Source organism: Thermobia domestica, chromosome 7 (genome assembly GCF_964235325.1).
Source record: "Thermobia domestica chromosome 7, izTheDome1.hap1.1, whole genome shotgun sequence".
NCBI classification, from domain to species: domain Eukaryota; kingdom Metazoa; phylum Arthropoda; class Insecta; order Zygentoma; family Lepismatidae; genus Thermobia; species Thermobia domestica.
In genome coordinates this window covers 251,876,119-251,903,531 of record NC_137460.1, presented here as the reverse complement: position 1 = coordinate 251,903,531, position 27,413 = coordinate 251,876,119, and the positions used below count along the sequence as shown (strand labels likewise).

The 27,413-nt window shown below is 36.3% G+C and overlaps 15 non-coding genes across 15 annotated transcripts; 4 read left to right on the top strand and 11 right to left on the bottom strand.

Annotated features, from left to right (window-relative positions):
- Positions 1-645: 645 nt before the first annotated feature.
- Positions 646-717, bottom strand: TRNAG-UCC (transfer RNA glycine (anticodon UCC)). Its single transcript has one exon. It is a non-coding gene; the product is annotated as a tRNA-Gly (tRNA).
- A 172-nt stretch (positions 718-889) lies between these two features.
- TRNAG-UCC (transfer RNA glycine (anticodon UCC)) lies at positions 890-961 on the top strand. Its single transcript has one exon. It is a non-coding gene; the product is annotated as a tRNA-Gly (tRNA).
- A 1,801-nt stretch (positions 962-2,762) lies between these two features.
- On the top strand, positions 2,763-2,834 carry TRNAR-UCU (transfer RNA arginine (anticodon UCU)). Its single transcript has one exon. It is a non-coding gene; the product is annotated as a tRNA-Arg (tRNA).
- Positions 2,835-3,796: 962 nt separating this feature from the next.
- Positions 3,797-3,868, top strand: TRNAG-UCC (transfer RNA glycine (anticodon UCC)). Its single transcript has one exon. It is a non-coding gene; the product is annotated as a tRNA-Gly (tRNA).
- Positions 3,869-4,210: 342 nt separating this feature from the next.
- Positions 4,211-4,282, top strand: TRNAG-UCC (transfer RNA glycine (anticodon UCC)). The gene has a single exon. It is a non-coding gene; the product is annotated as a tRNA-Gly (tRNA).
- A 1,555-nt stretch (positions 4,283-5,837) lies between these two features.
- TRNAG-UCC (transfer RNA glycine (anticodon UCC)) lies at positions 5,838-5,909 on the bottom strand. Its single transcript has one exon. It is a non-coding gene; the product is annotated as a tRNA-Gly (tRNA).
- A 1,170-nt stretch (positions 5,910-7,079) lies between these two features.
- TRNAG-UCC (transfer RNA glycine (anticodon UCC)) lies at positions 7,080-7,151 on the bottom strand. The gene has a single exon. It is a non-coding gene; the product is annotated as a tRNA-Gly (tRNA).
- A 7,441-nt stretch (positions 7,152-14,592) lies between these two features.
- TRNAG-UCC (transfer RNA glycine (anticodon UCC)) lies at positions 14,593-14,664 on the bottom strand. Its single transcript has one exon. It is a non-coding gene; the product is annotated as a tRNA-Gly (tRNA).
- A 135-nt stretch (positions 14,665-14,799) lies between these two features.
- Positions 14,800-14,871, bottom strand: TRNAL-UAA (transfer RNA leucine (anticodon UAA)). The gene has a single exon. It is a non-coding gene; the product is annotated as a tRNA-Leu (tRNA).
- Positions 14,872-15,006: 135 nt separating this feature from the next.
- On the bottom strand, positions 15,007-15,078 carry TRNAG-UCC (transfer RNA glycine (anticodon UCC)). The gene has a single exon. It is a non-coding gene; the product is annotated as a tRNA-Gly (tRNA).
- Positions 15,079-16,248: 1,170 nt separating this feature from the next.
- On the bottom strand, positions 16,249-16,320 carry TRNAG-UCC (transfer RNA glycine (anticodon UCC)). Its single transcript has one exon. It is a non-coding gene; the product is annotated as a tRNA-Gly (tRNA).
- Positions 16,321-16,455: 135 nt separating this feature from the next.
- Positions 16,456-16,527, bottom strand: TRNAL-UAA (transfer RNA leucine (anticodon UAA)). The gene has a single exon. It is a non-coding gene; the product is annotated as a tRNA-Leu (tRNA).
- Positions 16,528-16,662: 135 nt separating this feature from the next.
- On the bottom strand, positions 16,663-16,734 carry TRNAG-UCC (transfer RNA glycine (anticodon UCC)). The gene has a single exon. It is a non-coding gene; the product is annotated as a tRNA-Gly (tRNA).
- An 8,987-nt stretch (positions 16,735-25,721) lies between these two features.
- Positions 25,722-25,793, bottom strand: TRNAG-UCC (transfer RNA glycine (anticodon UCC)). The gene has a single exon. It is a non-coding gene; the product is annotated as a tRNA-Gly (tRNA).
- A 135-nt stretch (positions 25,794-25,928) lies between these two features.
- TRNAG-UCC (transfer RNA glycine (anticodon UCC)) lies at positions 25,929-26,000 on the bottom strand. The gene has a single exon. It is a non-coding gene; the product is annotated as a tRNA-Gly (tRNA).
- Between the last annotated feature and the right edge of the window lie 1,413 nt (positions 26,001-27,413).

The following is a 27,413-nucleotide window of genomic DNA, read 5'->3' as shown; positions in this document are numbered from 1 at the left end:
ATCAACAGTAAATTTGAAGTTATCACTGAGCCACTGATGCAAACTCAAGGTGCTTGGTCGCTGCGAAACACCACCAAAATCATATTTAAGAGTATTTACCCTTTTTAACGACATGGTTCATTCAACTAATTCACTCACAAAAAGAACACAGAAAAAAAGAAAGAAAAAAACAAAAAACAACAGCAAGCCTGATTGCTATAGAAGGCAGCGTTGAAAGTAAACGCGTCAGAGCTTGTTGCACAGAGCGAGGACACGTCTACTCACTTCAACAAGCAAACACAGTATCCATTACACCACCATCGCTCAATGAATATTATATAAAATTCTTCTCTTAATTATTTAACAAAAACAGATTACGAACAATTAAATATAGAAAGAAATTATCGTTCTTCTCCAGTATTATTTACAGATATGTAGCATGTAAAATTGGAATTGAAGTGCGATGGCCGGGAATCGAACCCGGATCAACTGCTTGGAAGGCCACTATCCTAACCATTACACCACCATCGCTCAATGAATATTATATAAAATTCTTCTCTTAATTATTTAACAAAAACAGATTACGAACAATTAAATATAGAAAGAAATTATCGTTCTTCTCCAGTATTATTTACAGATATGTAGCACGTAAAATTGGAATTCAAGTGCGATGGCCGGGAATCGAACCCGGATCAACTGCTTGGAAGGCAACTATGCTAACCATTACACCACCATCGCTCAATGAATATTATATAAAATTCTTTTTCTTAATTAATTAACAAAAACAGATTACGAATAATTAAATATAGAAAAAAATTATCGTTCTTCTCCAGTATTATTTACAGATATGTAGCATGTAAAATTGGAATTGAAGTGCGATGAAGTGCGAATATTCTATAATATTCATTGAGCGATGGTGGTGTAATGGTTAGCATAGTTGCCTTCCAAGCAGTTGATCCGGGTTCGATTCTCGGCCATCGCACTTCAATTCCAATTTTACATGCTACATATCTGTAAATAATAATGGAGAAGAACGATAATTTCTTTCTATATTTAATTATCCCAAATCTGTTTTTGTTAAATAATTAAGAGAAGAAATTTATATAATATTCATTGAGCGATGGTGGTGTAATGGTTAGCGTAGTTGCCTTCCAAGCAGTTGATCCGGGTTTGATTCCCAGCCTATGCATTTCAATTCCAATTTTACATGCTACATATCTGTAAATAATACTGGAGAAGAACGATAATTTCTTTCTATATTTAATTATTCGTATTCTCCTTTTGTTAATTAATTAAGAGAAGAATTTTATAAAATATTCATTGAGCGATGGTGGTGTAATGGTTAGCATAGTTGCCTTCCAGGCAGTTGATACGGGTTCGATTTCCGGCCATCGCATTTCAATTCCAATTTTACATGCTACATATCTGTAAATAATACTGGAGAAGAACGATAATTTCTTTCTATATTTAATTATTCGTATTCTCCTTTTGTTAATTAATTAAGAGAAGAATTTTATATAATATTCATTGAGCGATGGTGGTGTAATGGATAGCATAGTTGCTTTCCAAGCACTTGATCCGGGTTTGATTCCCAGCCTACGCATTTCAATTCTAATTTTACATGCTACATATCTGTAAATAATACTGGAGAAGAACGATAATTTCTTTCTATATTTAATTATTCGTATTCCCCTTTTGTTAATTAATTAAGAGAAGAATTTTATATAATATTCATTGAGCGATGGTGGTGTAATGGATAGCATAGTTGCCTTCCAAGCAGTTTATCCGGGTACGGTTCCCGGACATCGCATTTCAATTCCAATTTTAGACGATACATATCTGTAAATAATACTGTAGAAGAACGATAATTTCTTTCTATATACTATTAATTTTTCGTATTCCCCTTTTGTTAATTAATTAAAAGAAGAATTTTTATATAATATTCATTGAGCGATGGTGGTGTAATGGATAGCATAGTTGCCTTCCATGCAGTTGATCTGGGTTCGATTCCCGGAGATCGCATTTCAATTCCAATTTTACATGCTACATATCTGTAAATAATACTGGAGAAGAACGATAATTTCTTTCTATATTTAATTATTCGTATTCTCCTTTTGTTAATTAATTAAGTGAAGAATTTTATATAATATTCATTGAGCGATGGTGGTGTAATGGATAGCATAGTTGCCTTCCAAGCAGTTTATCCGGGTTCGGTTCCCGGACATCGCATTTCAATTCCAATTTTAGACGATACATATCTGTAAATAATACTGTAGAAGAACGATAATTTCTTTCTATATACTATTAATTTTTCGTATTCCCCTTTTGTTAATTAATTAAAAGAAGAATTTTTATATAATATTCATTGAGCGATGGTGGTGTAATGGATAGCATAGTTGCCTTCCATACAGTTGATCTGGGTTCGATTCCCGGAGATCGCATTTCAATTCCAATTTTCCATGCTACATATCTGTAAATAATACTGGAGAAGAACGATAATTTCTTCCTATATTTAATTATTTGAATTCTCCTTTTGTTAATTAATTAAGAGAAGAATTTTATATAATATTCATTGAGCGATGGTGGTGTAATGGATAGCATAGTTGCTTTCCAAGCACTTGATCCGGGTTTGATTCCCAGCCTATGCATTTCAATTCCAATTTTACATGCTACATATCTGTAAATAATAATGGAGAAGAACGATAATTTCTTTCTATATTTAATTATCCCAAATCTGTTTTTGTTAAATAATTAAGAGAAGAAATTTATATAATATTCATTGAGCGATGGTGGTGTAATGGTTAGCATAGTTGCCTTCTAAGCAGTTGATCCGGGTTCGATTCCCGGCCATCGCACTTCAATTCCAATTTTACATGCTACATATCTGTAAATAATAATGGAGAAGAACGATAATTTCTTTCTATATTTAATTATTCCAAATCTGTTTTTCTTAAATAATTAAGAGAAGAAATTTATATAATATTCATTGAGCGATGGTGGTGTAATGGTTAGCGTAGTTGCCTTCCAAGCAGTTGATCCGGGTTTGATTCCCAGCCTATGCATTTCAATTCCAATTTTACATGCTACATATCTGTAAATAATACTGGAGAAGAACGATAATTTCTTTCTATATTTAATTATTCGTATTCTCCTTTTGTTAATTAATTAAGAGAAGAATTTTATATAATATTCATTGAGCGATGGTGGTGTAATGGATAGCATAGTTGCTTTCCAAGCACTTGATCCGGGTTTGATTCCCAGGCTACGCATTTCAATTCCAATTTTACATGCTACATATCTGTAAATAATACTGGAGAAGAACGATAATTTCTTTCTATATTTAATTATTCGTATTCCCCTTTTGTTAATTAAATAAGAGAAGAATTTTCTATAATATTCATTGAGCGATGGTGGTGTAATGGTTAGCATAGTTGCCTTCCAAGCAGTTGATCCGGGTTTGATTCCCAGCTTACGCATTTCAATTCCAGTTTTACATGCTACATATCTGTAAATAATACTGGAGAAGAACGATAATTTCTTTCTATATTTAATTATTCGTAATCTGTTTTTGTTAAATAATTAAGAGAAGAATTTTATATAATATTCATTGAGCGATGGTGGTGTAATGGTTAGGATAGTGGCCTTCCAAGCAGTTGATCCGGGTTCGATTCCCGGCCATCGCACTTCAATTCCAATTTTACATGCTACATATCTGTAAATAATACTGGAGAAGAACGATAATTTCTTTCTATATTTAATTATTCGTAATCTGTTTTTTTAAATAATTAAGAGAAGAAATTTACATAATATTCATTGAGCGATGGTGGTGTAATGGTTAGCATAGTTGCCTTCCAAGCAGTTGATCCGGGTTCGATTCCCGGCCATCGCACTTCAATTCCAATTTTACATGCTACATATCTGTAAATAATAATGGAGAAGAACGATAATTTCTTTCTATATTTAATTATTCCAAATCTGTTTTTCTTAAATAATTAAGAGAAGAAATTTATATAATATTCATTGAGCGATGGTGGTGTAATGGTTAGCGTAGTTGCCTTCCAAGCAGTTGATCCGGGTTTGATTCCCAGCCTATGCATTTCAATTCCAATTTTACATGCTACATATCTGTAAATAATACTGGAGAAGAACGATAATTTCTTTCTATATTCAATTATTCGTATTCTCCTTTTGTCAATTAATTAAGAGAAGAATTTTCTATAATATTCATTGAGCGATGGTGGTGTAATGGTTAGCATAGTTGCCTTCCAAGCAGTTGATCCGGGTTCGATTCCCGGCCATCGCACTTCAATTGCAGTTTTACATGCTACATATCTGTAAATAATACTGGAGAAGAACGATAATTTCTTTCTATATTTAATTATTCGTAATCTGTTTTTGTTAAATAATTAAGAGAAGAATTAAGAGAAGATCAACTGCTTGGAAGGCAACTATGCTAACCATTACACCACCATCGCTCAATGAATATTATATAAAATTCTTCTCTTAATTAATTAACAAAAGGAGAATTCAAATAATTAAATATAGGAAGAAATTATCGTTCTTCTCCAGTATTATTTACAGATATGTAGCATGGAAAATTGGAATTGAAATGCGATCTCCGGGAATCGAACCCAGATCAACTGTATGGAAGGCAACTATGCTATCCATTACACCACCATCGCTCAATGAATATTATATAAAAATTCTTCTTTTAATTAATTAACAAAAGGGGAATACGAAAAATTAATAGTATATAGAAAGAAATTATCGTTCTTCTACAGTATTATTTACAGATATGTATCGTCTAAAATTGGAATTGAAATGCGATGTCCGGGAACCGAACCCGGATAAACTGCTTGGAAGGCAACTATGCTATCCATTACACCACCATCGCTCAATGAATATTATATAAAATTCTTCACTTAATTAATTAACAAAAGGAGAATACGAATAATTAAATATAGAAAGAAATTATCGTTCTTCTCCAGTATTATTTACAGATATGTAGCATGTAAAATTGGAATTGAAATGCGATCTCCGGGAATCGAACCCAGATCAACTGCATGGAAGGCAACTATACTATCCATTACACCACCATCGCTCAATGAATATTATAGAAAATTCTTCTCTTAATTAATTAACAAAAGGGGAATACGAAAAATTAAATTTAGAAGGAAATTATCGTTCTTCTCCAGTATTATTTACAGATATGTAGCATGTAAAATTGGAATTGAGAAGCGATCTCCGGGAGTCGAACCCAGATCAACTGCATGGAAGGCAACTATGCTAACCATTACACCACCATCGCTCAATGAATATTATATAAAATTCTTCACTTAATTAATTAACAAAAGGAGAATACGAATAATTAAGTATAGAAAGAAATTATCGTTCTTCTCCAGTATTATTTACAGATATGTAGCATGTAAAATTGGAATTGAAATGCGATTTCCGGGAATCAAACCCAGATCAACTGCATGGAAGCCAACTATGATATCCATTACACCACCATCGCTCAATGAATATTATATAAAAATTCTTCTCTTAATTAATTAACAAAAACAGAATACGAAAAATTAAATATAGAAAGAAATAATCGTTCTTCTCCAGTATTATTTACAGATATGTAACATGTAAAATTGGAATTGAAATGTGATGGCCGGGAATTGAACCCGGATCAACTGCTTGGAATTCAACTATGCTAACCATTACACCACCATCGCTCAATGAATATTATATAAAATCCTTCTCTTAATTAATTAAGAAAAGGAGATAACGAATAATTAAATATAAAAAGTAATTATCGTTCTTCTCCAGTATTATTTACAGATACGTAGCATGTAAAATTGGAATTGAAGTGCGATGGCCGGGAATCGAACCCATATCAACTGCTTGGAAGGCAACTATGCTAACCATTACACCACCATCGCTCAATGAATATTATATAAAATTCCTCTCTTAATTAATTAACAAAAAGATATTACAAATAATTAAATATAAAAAGAAATTATCGTTCTTCTCCAGTATTATTTACAGATACGTAGCATGTAAAATTGGAATTGAAGTGCGATGGCCGGGAATCGAACCCATATCAACTGCTTGGAAGACAACTATGCTAACCATTACACCACCATCGCTCAATGAATATTATATAAAATTCTTCACTTAATTAATTAACAAAAGGAGAATACGAATAATTAAATATAGAAAGAAATTATCGTTCTTCTCCAGTATTATTTACAGATATGTAGCATGTAAAATTGGAATTGAAATGCGATCTCCGGGAATCGAACCCAGATCAACTGCATGGAAGGGAACTATGATATCCATTACACCACCATCGCTCAATGAATATTATATAAAATTCTTCTCTTAATTAATTAACAAAAGGAGAATACGAATAATTAAATATAGAAAGAAATTATCGTTCTTCTCCAGTATTATTTACAGATATGTAGCATGTAAAATTGGAATTGAAATGCGATCTCCGGGAATCGAACCCAGATCAACTGCATGGAAGGCAACTATGATATCCATTACACCACCATCGCTCAATGAATATTATATAAAATTCTTCACTTAATTAATTAACAAAAACAGAATACGAAAAATTAAATATAGAAAGAAATTATCGTTCTTCTCCAGTATTATTTACAGATATGTAGCATGTAAAATTGGAATTGAAATGCGATGCCCGGGAATCGAACCCATATCAACTGCTTGGAAGACAACTATGCTAACCATTACACCATCATCGCTCAATGAATATTATATAAAATTCTTCTCTTAATTAATTAACAAAAACAGAATACGAAAAATTAAATATAGAAAGAAATAATCGTTCTTCTCCAGTATTATTTACAGATACGTAGCATGTAAAATTTGAATTGAAATGCATTGGCCGGGAATCGAACCCATATCAACTGCATGGAAGGCAACTATGATATCCATTACACCACCATCGCTCAATGAATATTATATAAAATTCCTCTCTTAATTAATTAACAAAAAGATATTACAAATAATTAAATATAAAAAGAAATTATCGTTCTTCTCCAGTATTATTTACAGATACGTAGCATGTAAAATTGGAATTGAAGTGCGATGGCCGGGAATCGAACCCATATCAACTGCTTGGAAGGCAACTATGCTAACCATTACACCACCATCGCTCAATGAATATTATATAAAATTCTTCTCTTAATTAATTAACAAAAGGAGAATACGAATAATTAAATATAGAAAGAAATTATCGTTCTTCTCTATTATTATTTACAGATATGTAGCATGTAAAATTGGAATTGAAATGCGATCTCCGGGAATCGAACCCAGATCAACTGCATGGAAGGCAACTATGATATCCATTACACCACCATCGCTCAATGAATATTATATAAAATTCCTCTCTTAATTAATTAACAAAAAGATATTACAAATAATTAAATATAAAAAGAAATTATCGTTCTTCTCCAGTATTATTTACAGATACGTAGCATGTAAAATTGGAATTGAAGTGCGATGGCCGGGAATCGAACCCATATCAACTGCTTGGAAGACAACTATGCTAACCATTACACCACCATCGCTCAATGAATATTATATAAAATTCTTCTCTTAATTAATTAACAAAAACAGAATACGAATAATTAAATATAGAAAGAAATTATCGTTCTTCTCTAGTATTATTTACAGATATGTAGCATGTAAAATTGGAATTGAAATGCGATCTCCGGGAATCGAACCCAGATCAACTGCATGGAAGGCAACTATGATATCCATTACACCACCATCGCTCAATGAATATTATATAAAATTCCTCTCTTAATTAATTAACAAAAAGATATTACAAATAATTAAATATAAAAAGAAATTATCGTTCTTCTCCAGTATTATTTACAGATACGTAGCATGTAAAATTGGAATTGAAGTGCGATGGCCGGGAATCGAACCCATATCAACTGCTTGGAAGACAACTATGCTAACCATTACACCACCATCGCTCAATGAATATTATATAAAATTCTTCTCTTAATTAATTAACAAAAGGAGAATACGAATAATTAAATATAGAAAGAAATTATCGTTCTTCTCTAGTATTATTTACAGATATGTAGCATGTAAAATTGGAATTGAAATGCGATCTCCGGGAATCGAACCCAGATCAACTGCATGGAAGGCAACTATGATATCCATTACACCACCATCGCTCAATGAATATTATATAAAATTCCTCTCTTAATTAATTAACAAAAAGATATTACAAATAATTAAATATAAAAAGAAATTATCGTTCTTCTCCAGTATTATTTACAGATACGTTGCATGTAAAATTGGAATTGAAGTGCGATGGCCGGGAATCGAACCCATATCAACTGCTTGGAAGACAACTATGCTAACCATTACACCACCATCGCTCAATGAATATTATATAAAATTCTTCTCTTAATTAATTAACAAAAACAGAATACGAATAATTAAATATAGAAAGAAATTATCGTTCTTCTCTAGTATTATTTACAGATATGTAGCATGTAAAATTGGAATTGAAATGCGATCTCCGGGAATCGAACCCAGATCAACTGCATGGAAGGCAACTATGATATCCATTACACCACCATCGCTCAATGAATATTATATAAAATTCCTCTCTTAATTAATTAACAAAAAGATATTACAAATAATTAAATATAAAAAGAAATTATCGTTCTTCTCCAGTATTATTTACAGATACGTAGCATGTAAAATTGGAATTGAAGTGCGATGGCCGGGAATCGAACCCATATCAACTGCTTGGAAGACAACTATGCTAACCATTACACCACTAGTTTTTATTGTACTGACAGAACATACACTAACTTAACAAGAACCGGACAACTGCCGGTATGAATTAATACAAGAGAGCAGCTCTATCAATAACCGTACTGAACGAATATTAACCTATAAAAAATCAACATATCAGAAAATTTAGAAAAGAAATGATTATATATATAAATGATTGTTAAAAAAATGAAAAAATGAAAAAAAATGAAAAAAAATGAAAAAAAATGAAAAAAATGAAAAAAAAAACTTTGGCTACATACTTGTCCATATTCATACGCAGGGGTGCCCACAAGGGGGGGCTATGACGCAAACTGCGTCATTGAAATATTGTGGGGGGGTTAAAAATCCATATAAATATGTTTGATGGGGGGGGGGTAAAATTAATCGAAAAGAAGATTTTTTTCATGGAAGAACACCTACGGATAGACACTTGGGGGGGTGCGTCATGGACATAAGGGGGGGTGGGCACCACTGTCATACGTACGGGAAGGAAAGAGTTTATAGCAACACCACCTCTAAAAACCGACTGAAGAGACGCCGGTCCACCGCGGGAGGGAAGAGTTTTCTGCGCGTGCGTCGCAAAAAGTCAAAATACGTGCATGCATCCAACAAAGGCGTGTAGCGCTGAACATAAATTATCGTACACGCAATTAGGAAGAGCACAGCATGATGTTTGGCAGGTGGGAAGAAATGAAAATCTGGAAGTAGCAAGTAATCAACAGTGAACTGATGTGGTGGACGGCGGCTAATTCGACCTAACATCACCGTCAGATTTCTCCAGATTGTGGACGCACCTACGCACTGCGTGTAACGATGGTCCAATGTATCTTCTTCATTGCATCTTTCGCAAAGCGCATCGGGTGCGCGATGAACTGCGTATAAACGCGCACGAGTAGGGATAAGCTGATGAACAACTTTAAACCAGGCCTCTTGCATATAAGAAGGTAACACAGCATCAAAAATATTTTCCCAGACTTGAGGCCATATCACCTGCGGGAAATGGTGGAGTATTCGAAGTCGTGTCTGAGGATATGTTAACTCTAAAAGAAGACGATATAATGTACGGGCAGTATGACGGGCGGGATCAATGATCGTCCCAGCGTAGGTCCAATGACGAATTAAGGTCAAAACATAAGATGGACACTGGGCGGCAAATTGTATAAAAGGAGGGTTTAGAGGAGATTCATAGCTCGGCCAGAAGCAACGAATCCATCGTTGTGTTACAGAGTCTTCAATGACAAGAGCATTATAAAAGTCGCTCATAAACAAAGTTTGGCATTTAAGGCGAAGGTGAACGAGACTTAATCCCCCACGAAAACGCGGAAGGTAAAGGGCAGTACGAGGAATGCGGAAAAAGAAACCGCGCCAAATATGCCAGAGAAACAGGGATTCAAACTTACGTGCATATAGTTCCGGGAGAGGGTAGATTCTCGCACGGTACCATAATTTGGTCGCCACATAAACGTTAATAAATTGAATACGATGTAATAGAGGGAGTCTTCGAAAACGCATGGAATACAACAGTTGACGGACTTGTGATAACAGTGGGGACCAAATCTCATCATAATGCGGAGTGGGACAGGACGTAAAGGGAATCCCGAGGATGGTTAAAGACGTGACATGAGGTAAAGGTGGTGTACCAGGGTCACTGGGAGGTAAATGAAAACCATGAAACTGTAGAACGTGAGTCTTACGGGTATTATAGTGGAGACCGGAACAACGCGAAAAGCGTTGCAAAACTGGAAAACATTCCATCATAGTCGCGGGATCCACTCCGGTTACGTTCAGATCATCAGCATACGCAAAGATATTTTGGCTGCGAAACATAGAGGGCCCAGGAGGCGATAATGTGGCCAACCGCCGAAGTAAAGGGTCTAGCACCAATGCAAAGAGCGTGAAACTCAAACTACAACCCTGACGCAAACCGCGTTGTAACTGAATAACGGGGGATAAATGGCCATTAATCTGAATGCGAAAGTTGGCTGTGGAATACAGATTGGAGATGACCCTCCGGAAGGCTAACGGGAAACCCCAGGCTTCAAGAGTTAACGCTAAGAAGCCATGATCGACGCTATCATACGCTTTTTCCAGGTCCACCGCCAGTGCTCCCGCCGGCACATGACGGGAATGAAAATACGCAAAAAGATCTCGAAGTGAACGTAAAGTATACTGAAGGTTATGGGTCTCGTGGAGTGCGGCCTGAAAAGGACTGATATAGCGGCGAACAATTGGTCGTAGTCGCGAGGTGAGTATCTTGGTAAATAGTTTGAGGTCAACTGGCAATAAAGAGATAGGTCGGAAGTCTGAAACCTCACGTGCGGAAGATGATTTAGGAATAAGTACAAGGACGGCGGTGTTGTGCGAAAACGCGGCCCCCGATAATAAATCGTTAAAGAGAGTAACGAGCGTTGCACGGAGACATGGCCAATAACGTTTGTAACAGGCTATGTTCAAGCCATCTATTCCAGGGGCACTGCGACCTTTAGCTTTCTTGAGAACATTGAAAATTTCATGTTCGGTGATGGGACTCATTAACGCCTGACCTTCTTGATCCGTTAGGTGGTGGGGTAACGTGGACAAGAATTCCGTTCCGTAAGCATAATCCATTGTTTTTGCACTCGCAAACGCAGTATAATAGCGCGTAAATTCATGTAAAATCTGGAAAACATCGTTCGTAGTCTTCCCATCATGTAAAACAAGGGAAGGGATGAAAGTCGATCTCCTTTTTCGTAGCAGGCGGTCTACATGATATATAGACGCAGTTTCCTCTGGGAAACAATGATAGAAATCCTCAGAAAAATAAGCTTGCAGCGAGGAATGTGCGTAAATCTGTTTCATCCGGAATTTAAGATCGTTGATACGTGCGAAATTTTCCAGGGAAGCAGGAGCCGCCCAAAGTTCACAAAGAGCACGATAAAAAAATTCGTGCAACAGACGATCGTTCTCGCGCGAGATTCTACCGCGCCATTGAAAAAAACTACGGATTTTGGGCTTACAATATACATTCCACCATGATCCGACAGTCGAATAATATTTTTTCATACTACACCAATAGACAAACTTAGTAGCAAACAACTCCACCACTTCCTCTCGTGACATAACTTCCGTATTAATTTTCCAAAAAGAAGAACCTCGTGCGGCAGGTATGGAAAACGGCAATTTAAGAGCCATTTCAATTGCCGAATGGTCGGAGAACGGCAAGTGAAGAGTTAACAAATGGACCACCGTCGAACTTAAAGGTGCCGTTAAATACGCTCGATCGAGGCGACTCTTATTTGTGGACCCACAGAATGTGAACGCATGCGGCGAGTTGGATACACTGAGCGCATCCTGTAGCTGCATAGCTCGCACAAGCGCCTCTAACGCATAACATGGAGGTGAGGGGTTGAGAGAATCTTGGGGGTTAATTACAGCATTAAAATCACCGATCAAAATACACTGATTAATGCCAGGCGGAATTAAAGACGGGATGGTATGCTCATAAAACTGTTCCCTTTCTCGTACCATGAGATAGCCCGAAGGCGCATAGAGAAGAATCACACAAATATCGTGAATATAACAACGTATTGCCCTCCCATCGGGAGATAAGGCCACTCTATCATACGTAAGACCCTTCCTTACCAAAAGAGCCACCCCTGTAGATGATTCACAATTAATTATTGCGTGGTAGTCACTAAGAAAGTCTAACGACGGAAAAGTCAGTTCAACGATACCACATACATCGGGGTGACGTTGTTCAATGAAGTGTTTAAGAAGGGCTTTATTAGACGCTGAACTGATGCGATGGATATTAAGAGCTAACACAGTAAATGAATTTACCGCTGACATATCGGTACAAAAAATAATAATAATAATAATAATAATAATAATAATAATAATAATAATAATAATAATAATAACAGACGCACTATGAAAATGAAAATTGTTGTCTGCGCACACAAGGGAGAAGTTTCTATTCACCCATGGCACTGCTTGTAATATAGAGTTCCGTTGTCCCGTAACAACACCAAAGAGAAACATAAACAAACAGACAGACATAGCCAACCTGTTGCCACAAAATGCTTTCTGGGAGAAAAAGAATTCCAAGGACAGACACACCTACACTCACGTGAGTTCCGAATCAGAAATTGCATGCACTTTCGCTGTAGGAGCACGTGAGTCAGTTTTATCCGTTCCTTTTACTGCACTAAGAAGTAAACTCAATTCTTTTTTCCTTGCAGATGACCTTGAAACTCGTCTTCTTTTTTGTTGCGATGCGGGATCAGGAGAAACAGAAACATCACCTTGAGGAACTGTAGGAGAAAGAAAAGCTTCTGCCTGTACTAAAGAGGCGTCACTCGACTCCGGAAGAGTATCAGGCGGCGCAACACTAGTTGACACTTGGCTCACAACATCCAGTGGCGGCTCGTGGATTATCGGGGGTGGTACCTTTGGCACTGCCTCCGCCGAAGTAGTTTGTTCTGATGAGAACTGCGATACTGGGCGGGACGTTGGTAACTCAGGAAACTCACTCTCATCATTCAAAAAAGAAACCTCTGGGGGACCCCGAGCAGGTTCCTGGTGGACATCTGCTCGAACCTCCAAAGGCCGTGACGACAGAAGGGAACGTTGCACTTTTCCAAGTTCAGTCATTTGGACAGAGACAGGGGCCGGTTTCGCACTCACAGGTTTTGATTTTTTCAACGGGCAAATGGAGATGGTATGTAAATGAGATTGGCAAAAAAAAACAAGTAATAGGTTGTCCATCATAGGATACACCCACTTTATAGCCCTGAACTATTAAACGTGACGGAATATGTTTCTGGAGTTCCATATGAATAATGCGGATACCACTATCAATTCCTGGGGGAAAAGGAGCTGCCCAAAATTGGGGTTCCACTTGACGCACCTTTCCATAAGCACTAAAATGTTCTTCAAGTAACTGTAATGGCGCCTCCAAAGGGAAGTCGTATATCCTAATCTGCTTTATGAGGGTTTCCGCAGGAACAATCCTGACAGTGCTAGAAATTCCATCGGCATGATGAAAGACCACAGAATCAGGGGCACTAGAAGCAAACTGTTCATATGCTTGTACATTCTTAAATTTCAGATAAATACTATAAGACTCGGCGTGTAACTGAAGAGCACTAATATTGTCAAAAATGCCCGGAAACGTTTCACTTAACCACTGGTAAACTTGACTGGAAGTCGGGCGTGAACTACGGAACTTTTTATCAAAGACAAATTTAAATTGCAGGTCCTTTTTGTAAGCCATATTTACTAAGAAACAAGCAACAGCAAAAAAACACTGAACTCACTCACTGGGAGGCACTAACTGGCCAAACACAATAAGTACGAGAAAACTGTCACAGCACACAAGTGCGCAGGAGTAGCACAAACAGACGTAACACAGTCAAACTACTCCACGATGTGCTTCGCTCGACGGCTCGAGCGGAACTGCACCACCATCGCTCAATGAATATTATATAAAATTCTTCACTTAATTAATTAACAAAAGGAGAATACGAATAATTAAATATAGAAAGAAATTATCGTTCTTCTCCAGTATTATTTACAGATATGTAGCATGTAAAATTGGAATTGAAATGCGATCTCCGGGAATCGAACCCAGATCAACTGCATGGAAAGCAACTATGATATCCATTACACCACCATCGCTCAATGAATATTATATAAAATTCTTCACTTAATTAATTAACAAAAGGAGAATACGAATAATTAAATATAGAAAGAAATTATCGTTCTTCTCCAGTATTATTTACAGATATGTAGCATGTAAAATTGGAATTGAAATGCGATGGCCGGGAATCGAACCCGGATCAACTGCTTGGAAGACAACTATGCTAACCATTACACCACCATCGCTCAATGAATATTATATAAAATTCTTCTCTTAATTAATTAACAAAAACAGAATACGAATAATTAAATATAGAAAGAAATTATCGTTCTTCTCCAGTATTATTTACAGATATGTAGCATGTAAAATTGGAATTGAAATGCGATGGCCGGGAATCGAACCCGGATCAACTGCTTTTAAGACAACTATGCTAACCATTACACCACCATCGCTGAATGAATATTATATAAAATTCTTCTCTTAATTAATTAACAAAAACAGAATACGAAAAATTAAATATAGAAAGAAATTATCGTTCTTCTCCAGTATTATTTACAGATATGTAGCATGTAAAATTGGAATTGAAATGCGATGGCCGGGAATCGAACCCAGATCAACTGCTTGGAAGACAACTATGCTAACCATTACACCACCATCGCTCAATGAATATTATATAAAATTCTTCTCTTAATTAATTAACAAAAACAGAATACGAAAAATTAAATATAGAAAGAAATAATCGTTCTTCTCCAGTATTATTTACAGATATGTAGCATGTAAAATTTGAATTGAAATGCATTGGCCGGGAATCGAACCCATATCAACTGCTTGGAAGGCAACTATGCTAACCATTACACCATCATCGCTCAATGAATATTATATAAAATTCTTCTCTTAATTAATTAACAAAAGGAGAATACGAATAATTAAATATAGAAAGAAATTATCGTTCTTCTCCAGTATTATTTACAGATATGTAGCATGTAAAATTGGAATTGAAATGCGATCTCCGGGAATCGAACCCAGATCAACTGCATGGAAGGCAACTATGATATCCATTACACCACCATCGCTCAATGAATATTATATAAAATTCTTCTCTTAATTAATTAACAAAAACAGAATACGAAAAATTAAATATAGAAAGAAATAATCGTTCTTCTCCAGTATTATTTACAGATATGTAGCATGTAAAATTTGAATTGAAATGCATTGGCCGGGAATCGAACCCATATCAACTGCTTGGAAGGCAACTATGCTAACCATTACACCATCATCGCTCAATGAATATTATATAAAATTCTTCTCTTAATTAATTAACAAAAGGAGAATACGAATAATTAAATATAGAAAGAAATTATCGTTCTTCTCCAGTATTATTTACAGATATGTAGCATGTAAAATTGGAATTGAAATGCGATCTCCGGGAATCGAACCCAGATCAACTGCATGGAAGGCAACTATGCTAACCATTACACCACCATCGCTCAATGAATATTATATAAAATTCTTCTCTTAATTAATTAACAAAAACAGAATACGAAAAATTAAATATAGAAAGAAATTATCGTTCTTCTCCAGTATTATTTACAGATATGTAGCATGTAAAATTGGAATTGAAATGCGATCTCCGGGAATCGAACCCAGATCAACTGCATGGAAGGCAACTATGATATCCATTACACCACCATCGCTCAATGAATATTATATAAAATTCTTCTCTTAATTAATTAACAAAAGGAGAATACGAATAATTAAATATAGAAAGAAATTATCGTTCTTCTCTAGTATTATTTACAGATATGTAGCATGTAAAATTGGAATTGAAATGCGATGGCCGGGAATCGAACCCGGATCAACTGCTTGGAAGACAACTATGCTAACCATTACACCACCATCGCTCAATGAATATTATATAAAATTCTTCTCTTAATTAATTAACAAAAACAGAATACGAATAATTAAATATAGAAAGAAATTATCGTTCTTCTCCAGTATTATTTACAGATACGTAGCATGTAAAATTGGAATTGAAATGCGATGGCCGGGAATCGAACCCGGATCAACTGCTTTTAAGACAACTATGCTAACCATTACACCACCATCGCTGAATGAATATTATATAAAATTCTTCTCTTAATTAATTAACAAAAACAGAATACGAAAAATTAAATATAGAAAGAAATTATCGTTCTTCTCCAGTATTATTTACAGATATGTAGCATGTAAAATTGGAATTGAAATGCGATGGCCGGGAATCGAACCCAGATCAACTGCTTGGAAGACAACTATGCTAACCATTACACCACCATCGCTCAATGAATATTATATAAAATTCTTCTCTTAATTAATTAACAAAAACAGAATACGAAAAATTAAATATAGAAAGAAATAATCGTTCTTCTCCAGTATTATTTACAGATATGTAGCATGTAAAATTTGAATTGAAATGCATTGGCCGGGAATCGAACCCGAATCAACTGCTTTTAAGACAACTATGCTAACCATTACACCATCATCGCTCAATGAATATTATATAAAATTCTTCTCTTAATTAATTAACAAAAGGAGAATACGAATAATTAAATATAGAAAGAAATTATCGTTCTTCTCCAGTATTATTTACAGATATGTAGCATGTAAAATTGGAATTGAAATGCGATCTCCGGGAATCGAACCCAGATCAACTGCATGGAAGGCAACTATGATATCCATTACACCACCATCGCTCAATGAATATTATATAAAATTCTTCTCTTAATTAATTAACAAAAACAGAATACGAATAATTAAATATAGAAAGAAATTATCGTTCTTCTCTAGTATTATTTACAGATATTAGCATGTAAAATTGGAATTGAAATGCGATGGCCGGGAATCGAACCCGGATCAACTGCTTGGAAGGCAACTATTCTAACCATTTTTTTTCACTTGTTTATTGTTAATAATTCATATTACATATCAGCGCAAAATTCAGAAAAAAAAATAAGACTACACATTGGTACAGTTTGTAGTTACAAAGTGAATATATATAGTAGAGCAAGTAACAAGAAATTTACAAGTCAATTATAGTGCATACCCATACAAGTGGTAATTCAGGTAATGCGCAAAGAGTTTTTTCTTTCTTGGTGGTGGTAATTTACCGTATCGTAAACTCAGGAAATCTTTGTAGGTGTGATGTGCTTGAGGAGAACTAGGGGTCAGAATAAATTCAATGGTATTAGCAGTGAGCCATACAACAGAGTTTTGCTTCTCATTAGGAAAAAACTTAAAATCAGGAAACAAAAGCATGTGAACAGTAATGGAATCCATGCTTATTTTACACAAATATTGAACCATTTCTCTATAGGTTTCCCAAACTGAGATCGATCCGTTGCAGGTGGTGAGACGGTGTTCTAAAGTATCAACTTGTCCACAAAGAGAACACTGGTTGTCATCTGTAATATGAAGGTGATGTCGTTTAGCCTTAGTATCTATAATGTTATTAACAGTTCTGTACCATAAGGAGCGGGCTGAGGTTGACACAACAGTAGATGAAATTGTTCTCCAAATACGTTGCCAATGCGCAGATGGGAATTTTGTAACTATGTGAGGACATTGGCTTCGTTGTTCTTGTAGAAACAAGTTATAGAGAAGTTTCACTCTGTGAGGTAAGGTTTGAAGGCCACGGGCAGACAGGTAGAAATAATTACATATTACATCTTTAAAATACCAAAAGTCGGGAGGAATTTGAGATAAGTTCACAGGTAGTACTCCATCATTGGTAGCTACGAGAGACGAAAGAACGGTCGTGCTGAGTTGATCTCCAATACCTTGAATGTTTTGGAATCCTCGGTAGGAGAATAAAGCTTTCGTTTTACTTGCAACATGGATCAAGTTGAGCCCTCCTGCACCATATGGTAAACATGGAGTTGGATATCGTACTCGAAAGATCATACCTGTCCACACAAACCAGTTAGCAATGCTCGTAAACTTCTGAATGTAAGATGTAGGCATAGGCAAAATTTGACAGACGTACCACAACTTGGAAAATGCATATGTATTCACAAAGTAGACACGAGATATCAACGACAGGTGCTGAGATGTATGTTGATGTAAAACAGAGCGAACCTTCAGAAAAACATCTTCAAAATTTTTTGCTATACTCTCATGCAAGTTGCAGGAAAAATAAATACCAAGTACTTTCATAATCTTCACTACCTGAGGAAAATTGGTATATTCATTCGTAGAACCATTTCCTAATGGCATAAGTTTAGATTTAAAGCGATTAAGACGTGCTCCTGACTGTTCAGAGTACTTGTGAACGCAATCTTCAACTACTTCTAAATCCTGGGGATCACGGAGGAAAACATGTACGTCATCAGCAAAACTATACACCTTAACAGGAACATTGCAGATAGTAAGGCCTTGGATACGTTGCGCAATGCTGTGTAGGAAAGGACAGATGGAAATTATAAAAAGAGTCATGCTTAATGGACATCCTTGCCTAACGTTGCGTTTGAGTTTAAGAGGTGTAGTCAGGAACCCATTGATTTTTAATTTCGATTGAGCGTCACCATACAGGACGCGAATCCAACGGACAAATAAGTCTCCAACGCCCATATGGTTCAATACTGACCACAAATAATTGTGATCTACACGATCAAAGGCTTGGTTAAAATCTAAAGATAGCAAAGCATGACTAGTAGTGTTAGTCTGAAAATTTGCAATAACATCTCGAACAGTTTGAAGTACGTGATATATTTTTTTCACTCCGACTCGTGCATATTGAAATGGTCCAGCGAGAATATCAATATAGTGGGATAGTCTGTTGTTCAAGCAACGAGCAAGCAACTTGTAATCACAATTCAGGAGAGTGATGGGTCGATAATGAGTAACACTTGTAGGGTGTGCTTGCGTAGGTATAAATACTGTGACACCAGGACTTCTATACAGTCTCTGTGGGTTGTTACTGAAATATTCATTAACGAGACAGGTCAGTGTTTCACCAATTAGAGGGAAAAACTTAACATACCATTCTGCAGATATGCCATCTAGTCCTGGAGATTTACCTTTCGGAGCTGCGAGAACAGCGTGATGTACATCTTCAATACTAAAAGCTCGAACAAGAGATTGCTGCGCTGCATCATCAAGAATACCAGAAAGTGAAGCAGATAATTCCCCAGACGTTGTAGTAGTGTCTGCAATACTATAAAGTTCTGAGTAGTGCATCCAAAACACTTGTTTGATGGAAGCAACATTCTTATGAAGATGTCCGTCGTCATCTAGGATCCATTTTCCTTGGCCTCGTTTGATTTCTTTGAGGACATGATGTAATGATGGTTCTTCATCAGCATCTATTATGGGAACCTTGCTTCTGACCTTGGTGCCAGCTACACGGCGGCGATGCAAATTGAGAAGCAAAGCTTGATAGCGCTTAACCTGAGAGAACATAGATAAGTCAGAAACAGCAGCACAGCGAGCTTCTCGCAAACACCTGGTATAAAAGTAATGCAGATTACGAAGATCTCTGGATTTTTCAGATGAGTACCACCGACAGAAACTTGCAAACCGTGGTTTGAAATAAGTATTCCACCAGTCGCCTACTGTGGGAAAGTATTGACGTTGCCTAAGCCAGTAACGCCATTTGGACTGAAACTCAGCACAAAATTGATCGTCTTCCAATAACGATGTGTTGAATTGCCAATAACCCCTACCTCGTTCAACTCGTAGATCAGGAAAGCTGAAAGATACGATATAGGCTGAGTGATCAGAAAAGGAGGTGGGGGCAATTTCAACGTGCTTAATGCATGGTACCAACACAGGAGATACATATATGCGATCAAGGCGAGAGGCACTCTGGTGTGATAAATAAGTGTAATTCCGTGCTTGTGGCTTCAGACAGATCCATGTGTCTCGTAAATGAAGTCCATTGATTAACTCGTGGAGGGTATGGCAGTAGTTAAATCCCGGCGTTTGATCTTCAGGCCTTAAAACGCAATTATAATCTCCAGCCAAAATTAACCTTTCAACATTGGATCCAAGCGACAGAGCAACGTCCTGAGAAAAGAAAGCATTTCGCCTGGTGCGAGCTTGTGAACCACTCGGAGAATAAATATTGACAAGATTGATGTCTCCTAGATTACCCCGTATTATTCGAGCAGAGGGATGGAACACAGGTGAAGAAAAAGTTGTTGAATGTCGGTAAGCAATAGCTGTACCTGTACCACTATTGTCAAAGTTATTTTCTATAGCATAAGATGGACTAAGATTTAATTCAGAAATACCAACCTCTTGTAAAAAGGCAACGTCAATGCCCTCTATGCGCAAAAAGTCACAAAGAGCAAACTGCTTGGCGGAACTTTGCAAATTATTAATGTTAACCGTAGCAATTTTAAGCATCATCACACTGGTAAGCACAGAAAACCACCGACACAAAAGAATGAGCAGAGAAAGTAAATATAGCGGCATAATATCTGACAAGAGAAACAATAAAAGAAAGCTTAAAACATCTAAATATCATACATATCAATCTAACGTATTATAGAAGAAGAGACTAACGTGCTGTAAGATACTTAAACTGAATTCATTAAAATATAGCACATGTACTGTATTAAGAACCATATTATGACATAATGTCAGTAGTTGGAGACAGAATAGACGCATTCGTGTCATTTTCAGACTTTTTAAATAGCTTTTGACTCAATTCATTACGTTTCGTACGCTTGCGTCGATTTCGATTGTCGTCACTAACTGTACTTACTTCCATGATAGGAGAAGCGACCTCCGACTCACTAGACTGAGATGGGGGGGGGGAGGGAGCATGAAACCTTTCTTCAGGAGAACCACACTTTGCTTGGGAGCCAGGCGAGCAGCTCTCATTACGATTAACTGTCGTAGAAATCGGCGCAGTAGAGAGATCTTCTCCCCCAGGAACTGTTTCGAGATCAGAAACAGAATTAGATGAAGGTGCAGCAGATGGGAGTAGTAACGGCTGTGAACCATCTTGTTTTTCAGTGGAACAACTAAAACACGCACTTGCGGACGATTCTGAGGAAACACTCTTAGCACTGTTCGGCTCGCAGGAAACATTCGTACTTAGTAGTTCCGGAAATTGAGAAGCGTCTATTGTAGATACATTTGCGTCAGATGAGCACGGTACACTAGTGGTGGGTTTGTTCCAGTGTCGGGAAGGAATAGGCAAACTGTCAAATTTAGGCATAAGACGCTCTGCAGGATCGTTATTGCGAAATATAGGAGCTACCTTCCCTGCATAACTGTTCGGATCACTGGGAACTCGAAGGGGACAATTGGAGTACATATGAGCCCCATTGCACCTGAGACAGGTTCGGATCTGGTTGGGGTACGTGACACAAAACTTTTGTCCTTGGATGACAACAAAAGATGGAATAGGCCTTTTTACTTCCATACGTATTAATTTACGCCCGGTTCGTATAGGGTAAACATGATCAACGGAATATAGTTCATCAGAAATTTTCGAGATGATCCCATAGTCCCCAAGAACTCTCTTAATTTCAAAATCGTCAAGTTCCATTGGTGTACAAAGCAATTTAACGGTTATAATTTGCACATCAGCCCACAAAACTGGTACCGCATGTTGACCATCTGTATCACTATAGTACACAGTTCCGCCAGAAGCACGCAAAACGTTTTCACAAAGTTCTTCGGTACGTAGTTTCACATACAACAATTTACGATAAACATCCATTTCAATACTCAACACATCATCAACAGAAAACTTGAAAGAATCACTGAGCCACTGATGCAAACTCAAGGTACTTGGTCGCTGTGAAACACCACCAAAATCATATTTTAATGTATTGACCCTTTTTAACGACATGGTTCATTCAACGAATTCACTCACAAAAGTTACAGAGGAAAAAAAAACGAAAAAAAGAACAACAGCAAAACGAATGTTAAGGAAAGCACCGTTGAAGGTAAACACGTCAGAGCTTGTTGCACAGAGCGAAGACACGTCTACTCACTTCAACCACCAAACACAGTATGACCATTACACCACCATCGCTCAATGAATATTATATAAAATTCTTCTCTTAATTAATTAACAAAAACAGAATACGAAAAATTAAATATAGAAAGAAATAATCGTTCTTTTCCAGTATTATTTACAGATATGTAGCATGTAAAATTGGAATTGAGAAGCGATCTCCGGGAATCGAACCCAGATCAACTGCATGGAAGGCAACTATGCTATCCATTACACCACCATCGCGCAATGAATATTATATAAAATTCTTCTCTTAATTAATTAACAAAAGGAGAATACGAATAATTAAATATAGAAAGAAATTTATCGTTCTTCTCCAGTATTATTTACAGATATGTAGCATGTAAAATTTGAATTGAAATGCGATGTCCGGGAATCGAACCCGAATCAACTGCTTGGAAGGCAACTATGCTAACCATTACACCACCATCGCTCCATGAATATTATATAAAATTCTTCACTTAATTAATTAGCAAAAAAAAAACAGAATACGAAAAATTAAATATAGAAAGAAATTATCGTTCTCCTCCAGTATTATTTACAGATATGTAGCATGTAAAATTGGAATTGAGAAGCGATCTCCGAGAATCGAACCCAGACCAACTGCTTGGAAGGCAACTATGCTATCCATTACACCACCATCGCTCAATGAATATTATATAAAATTCTTCACTTAATTAATTAACAAAAGGAGGATACGAATAATTAAATATAGAAAGAAATCATCGTTCTCCTCCAGTATTATTTACAGATATGTAGCATGTAAAATTGGAATTGAAATGCGATCTCCGGGAATCGAACCCAGATCAATTGCATGGAAGGCAACTATGCTATCCATTACACCACCATCGCTCAATGAATATTATATAAAATTCTTCTCTTAATTAATTAACAAAAGGGGAATACGAAAAATTAAATAGTATATCCCTTTCAGACCTGGTGGTCACATTTGTGTACATTAAGTTTTAAGCTTAATATAATTACTCTGGAGGATTCTAAATGGCTGGGTTTTTATGTCAGAATTCTTTGAACTTTTCTAAATCACTTTCCACTATTTATGTGGTGTTTTAATCTGTTGTCAGGAAGCAATGCACATTTCTTGTAGACTACTTGCAGGAGCTATCACAATGGACAAAGCTCACCGACGTAGGCTGTTTTATTTTTGGCGAAACAAGCTATTTGCAATAAATTCTCCTTTTGTTTTAGTGATGTATTTTCAGTTTCTAAACTATATAGATCACAATGATGTGTTCGATTAATCCCATTTTTATTTTACATACGTATTTCAACCCTAATGCACGCAAAATGTTTCGTCCATAATTCTCTAAATATGACATCCGCAAACGAATTGACGGTTGTATTTCATTTGTTAAGTCATAAAGAATAATAATTCAAAATAACAATAACACCGGAGAGTAAACAAAAAATCAGGTCTGAAAGGTATATAGAAAGAAATTATCGTTCTTCTACAGTATTATTTACAGATATGTAGCATGTAAAATTGGAATTGAAATGCGATCTCCATCTTTGCAAGTTATTAATGTTAATCGTAGCAATTTTAAGCATCATCACACTAGAAAGCACATAACACCACCAATACAAAACAAAGAGCGAAGAAAATAAAGATAAGAGCATAATTAAAAACAAGTAAAACTGTGAAGGGAAGCGTAGAACATCGGAATGACATACAAGTCAATCTAACGCAGTATAGGAGATACTAACTGATCGTAACACAATTGATCTGGAGCCATTGACACATAACGCATGCACCAACCATGATATCATGACATAGTATCAATATTTGTAGATACAATAGATGTGGTCGGGTCATTTTCACACTTCTTAAACAGTTTTTGACTCAGTTCATTACGTTTGGAACGCTTGCGGCGATTTCGATTTTCGTCACTAATTGCATTGAAGTCCGTGATAGGAGAAGCACCCTGCATCTCACTAGGCGGGGATGGGGTGGATGGTGCACGAAGCATATCCTCAGAAAAACTACAATTGTCCTGGGAACCAGAAGTACAGCACTCGTTACGATGAACGATCGTAGAAGCCGACGTAATCGGCATCAGATGGGCATCAGATGTAATTGGTAACTGCTGTGGGGCTTCTGTTTTTTCAGTGTAAGGATTAGGACACGCACGTACACGCAATTCTGAAGAGACACTAGTAGCATTGTTCGGCTCACAGGAAACATTCGTAGTTGGTAGTTCTGGAAATTGAGTTGCATCTACTGTAGGCACACTTGGGTCAGATGAGCATGATACACTGATGGTGGGTTTGTTCCAAGGGCGGGAAGTAATGGGCAAACTGTCAAATTTAGGCATGAGACGATCTGCAGAATTATTAGTGCGAAGTGTAGGGGCAATCTTAGCTGCATAACTGTTGGGATCACTGGGAACTCTAAGGGGGCAATTAGAATACATGTGTGCCCCATTGCACCTGAGGCATGTACGGGTCTGATTGGGGTACGTAACACAAAACTTTTGTCCTTGGATTACAACAAACGATGGAATAGGTCGTTTCACTTCCATTCATATCAATTTACGCCCGGTTCGTATAGGGTAAACATGATCAGCAGAATAAAGTTCATCTGAAATTTTAGAAATAACACCATAGTCCCTAAGAACACTTCTAATTTCAGCATCATCAAGTTCCATTGGCGTACAAAGCAACTTAACGGTTACAATTTGCACATCGGCCCACAAAACTGGTACTGGATGTTTCCCATCTGTATCACTATAGTACACAGTTCCGTCAGAAGTACGCAAAACTGATTCACAAAGCTCTTCGGTACGAAGTTTCACATATAACAATTTGCGATAAACATCCATTTCGATACTTAATACATCATCAACAGTAAATTTGAAGTTATCACTGAGCCACTGATGCAAACTCAAGGTGCTTGGTCGCTGCGAAACACCACCAAAATCATATTTAAGAGTATTTACCCTATTTAACGACATGGTTCATTCAACTAATTCACTCACAAAAAGAACACAGAAAAAAAGAAAGAAAAAAAAAACAACAACAGCAAACCTGATTGCTAAGGAAGGCAGCGTTGAAAGTAAACACGTCAGAGCTTGTTGCACAGAGCGAAGACACGTCTACTCACTTCAACAAGCAAACACAGTATGCCCATTACACCACCATCGCTTAATGAATATTATATAAAATTCTTCACTTAATTAATTAACAAAAACAGAATACGAAAAATTAAATATAGAAAGAAATTATCGTTCTTCTCCAGTATCATTTACAAATATGTAGAATGTAAAATTGGAATTGAAATGCGATGGCCGAGAATCGAACCCGAATCAACTGCTTGGAAGGCAACTATGCTAACCATTACACCACCATCGCTTAATGAATACTATATATAATTCTTCACTTAATTAATTAATAAAAACAGAATACGAAAAATTAAATATAGAAAGAAATTATCGTTCTTCTCCAGTATTATTTACAGATATTTAGCATGTAAAATTGGAATTGAAATGCGATGGCCGGGAATCGAACCCGAATCAACTGCTTGGAAGGCAACTATGCTAACCATTACACCACCATCGCTTAATGAATATTATATAAAATTCTTCACTTAATTAATTAACAAAAACAGAATACGAAAAATTAAATATAGAAAGAAATTATCGTTCTTCTCCAGTATTATTTACAGATATTTAGCATGTAAAATTGGAATTGAGATGCGATGGCCGGGAATCAAACCCGGATCAACTGCTTGGAAGGCAACTATGCTAACCATTACACCACCATTTTTTTTATTCTTTATTCAAGAAAAGTGCAATTACATACTTAGGCACATACTTAATCTAAAAGAAAACAGAAAACCAAGTTTGAACGTTAATAAATGGCGTTTACATAATTAGCAAAATATTTCCGTTGTTGTTGAGATGTAAAAAATGACAGACGAGAAATTAAAAGTTTTAGATACAGATCAGTATTTCCTTTGATATCGTCCTCAAGTATTAAAGCTGCAGTAGTTACCGTTAACCAGATAATAAGATTGTGCTTTGGTTGCGGAAAATGTTTATATTCAGGACGCAGCAACATGCTTGTAACAGTGACATATTTTGGGTGCAAACGGAGAATGCGGCTTACAATAGAACAATATTTGGACCAGATCACTTTGCTTTCATGACACCCTGAAAGACGATGTTCAATTGTATCCTCAGTAGGGCATCGGGCACAATACATAGTACTACTTAGTCCAATGTTATATCTACGTACATTTGTAACAATTAAATTGTGTACAAGAAGAAACCAAAGCGATTTAAGACTAAAAGAAAGAAATTTCGCCGTAATATTGGTCCAAATTTGCGACCATTGAACAGTCGGAAATTGCTGCTGTATTTTAGGAACATATCGAATATTACTATGATAATAACAATATAATTGTTTAACAGTATACGTTTCAATATTCTCATGACTGATTAGAGCATAACTTATATCAAGAATAGCATTAGTAAGGTGTGGGTACATATGAAACCAAGGTAGAACACTGACTGGCGAATCTAAAGATACATAAAAAAGACATTGTTTTAGTAACACAGCTGTGATTGAAGAAGCATACACACAAAGTAAAACACATGTACGGTGTAATAATAAGCTGCGGCATTGTTGGCGAATATTTAAAATACGTAAACCTCCATGAGCAAGAGGCTCATAGATAGTTGGACGAGCAACTCTGAAGATTTGTTTATGCCACAGAAAATATAATGCGTGGCTGGTGATTTTACTTTCATATTTGACCGGGAATGGGAAAATTTGAGCGAGAAATCAGAGTTGAGAAAATGCAAATACATTAAGAAAATAAGCACGACCATATAATGTAAGGTCTCGCAACTTATTAGCATATAAAGTAGAAATTATTTTAGCCGTGACTTGCGAATAATTATAATCTATGGTTTCTTTTATTGTGCGTCGCCAGTGAATTCCTAAAAGTTTAAAACCATCAACAAGAGT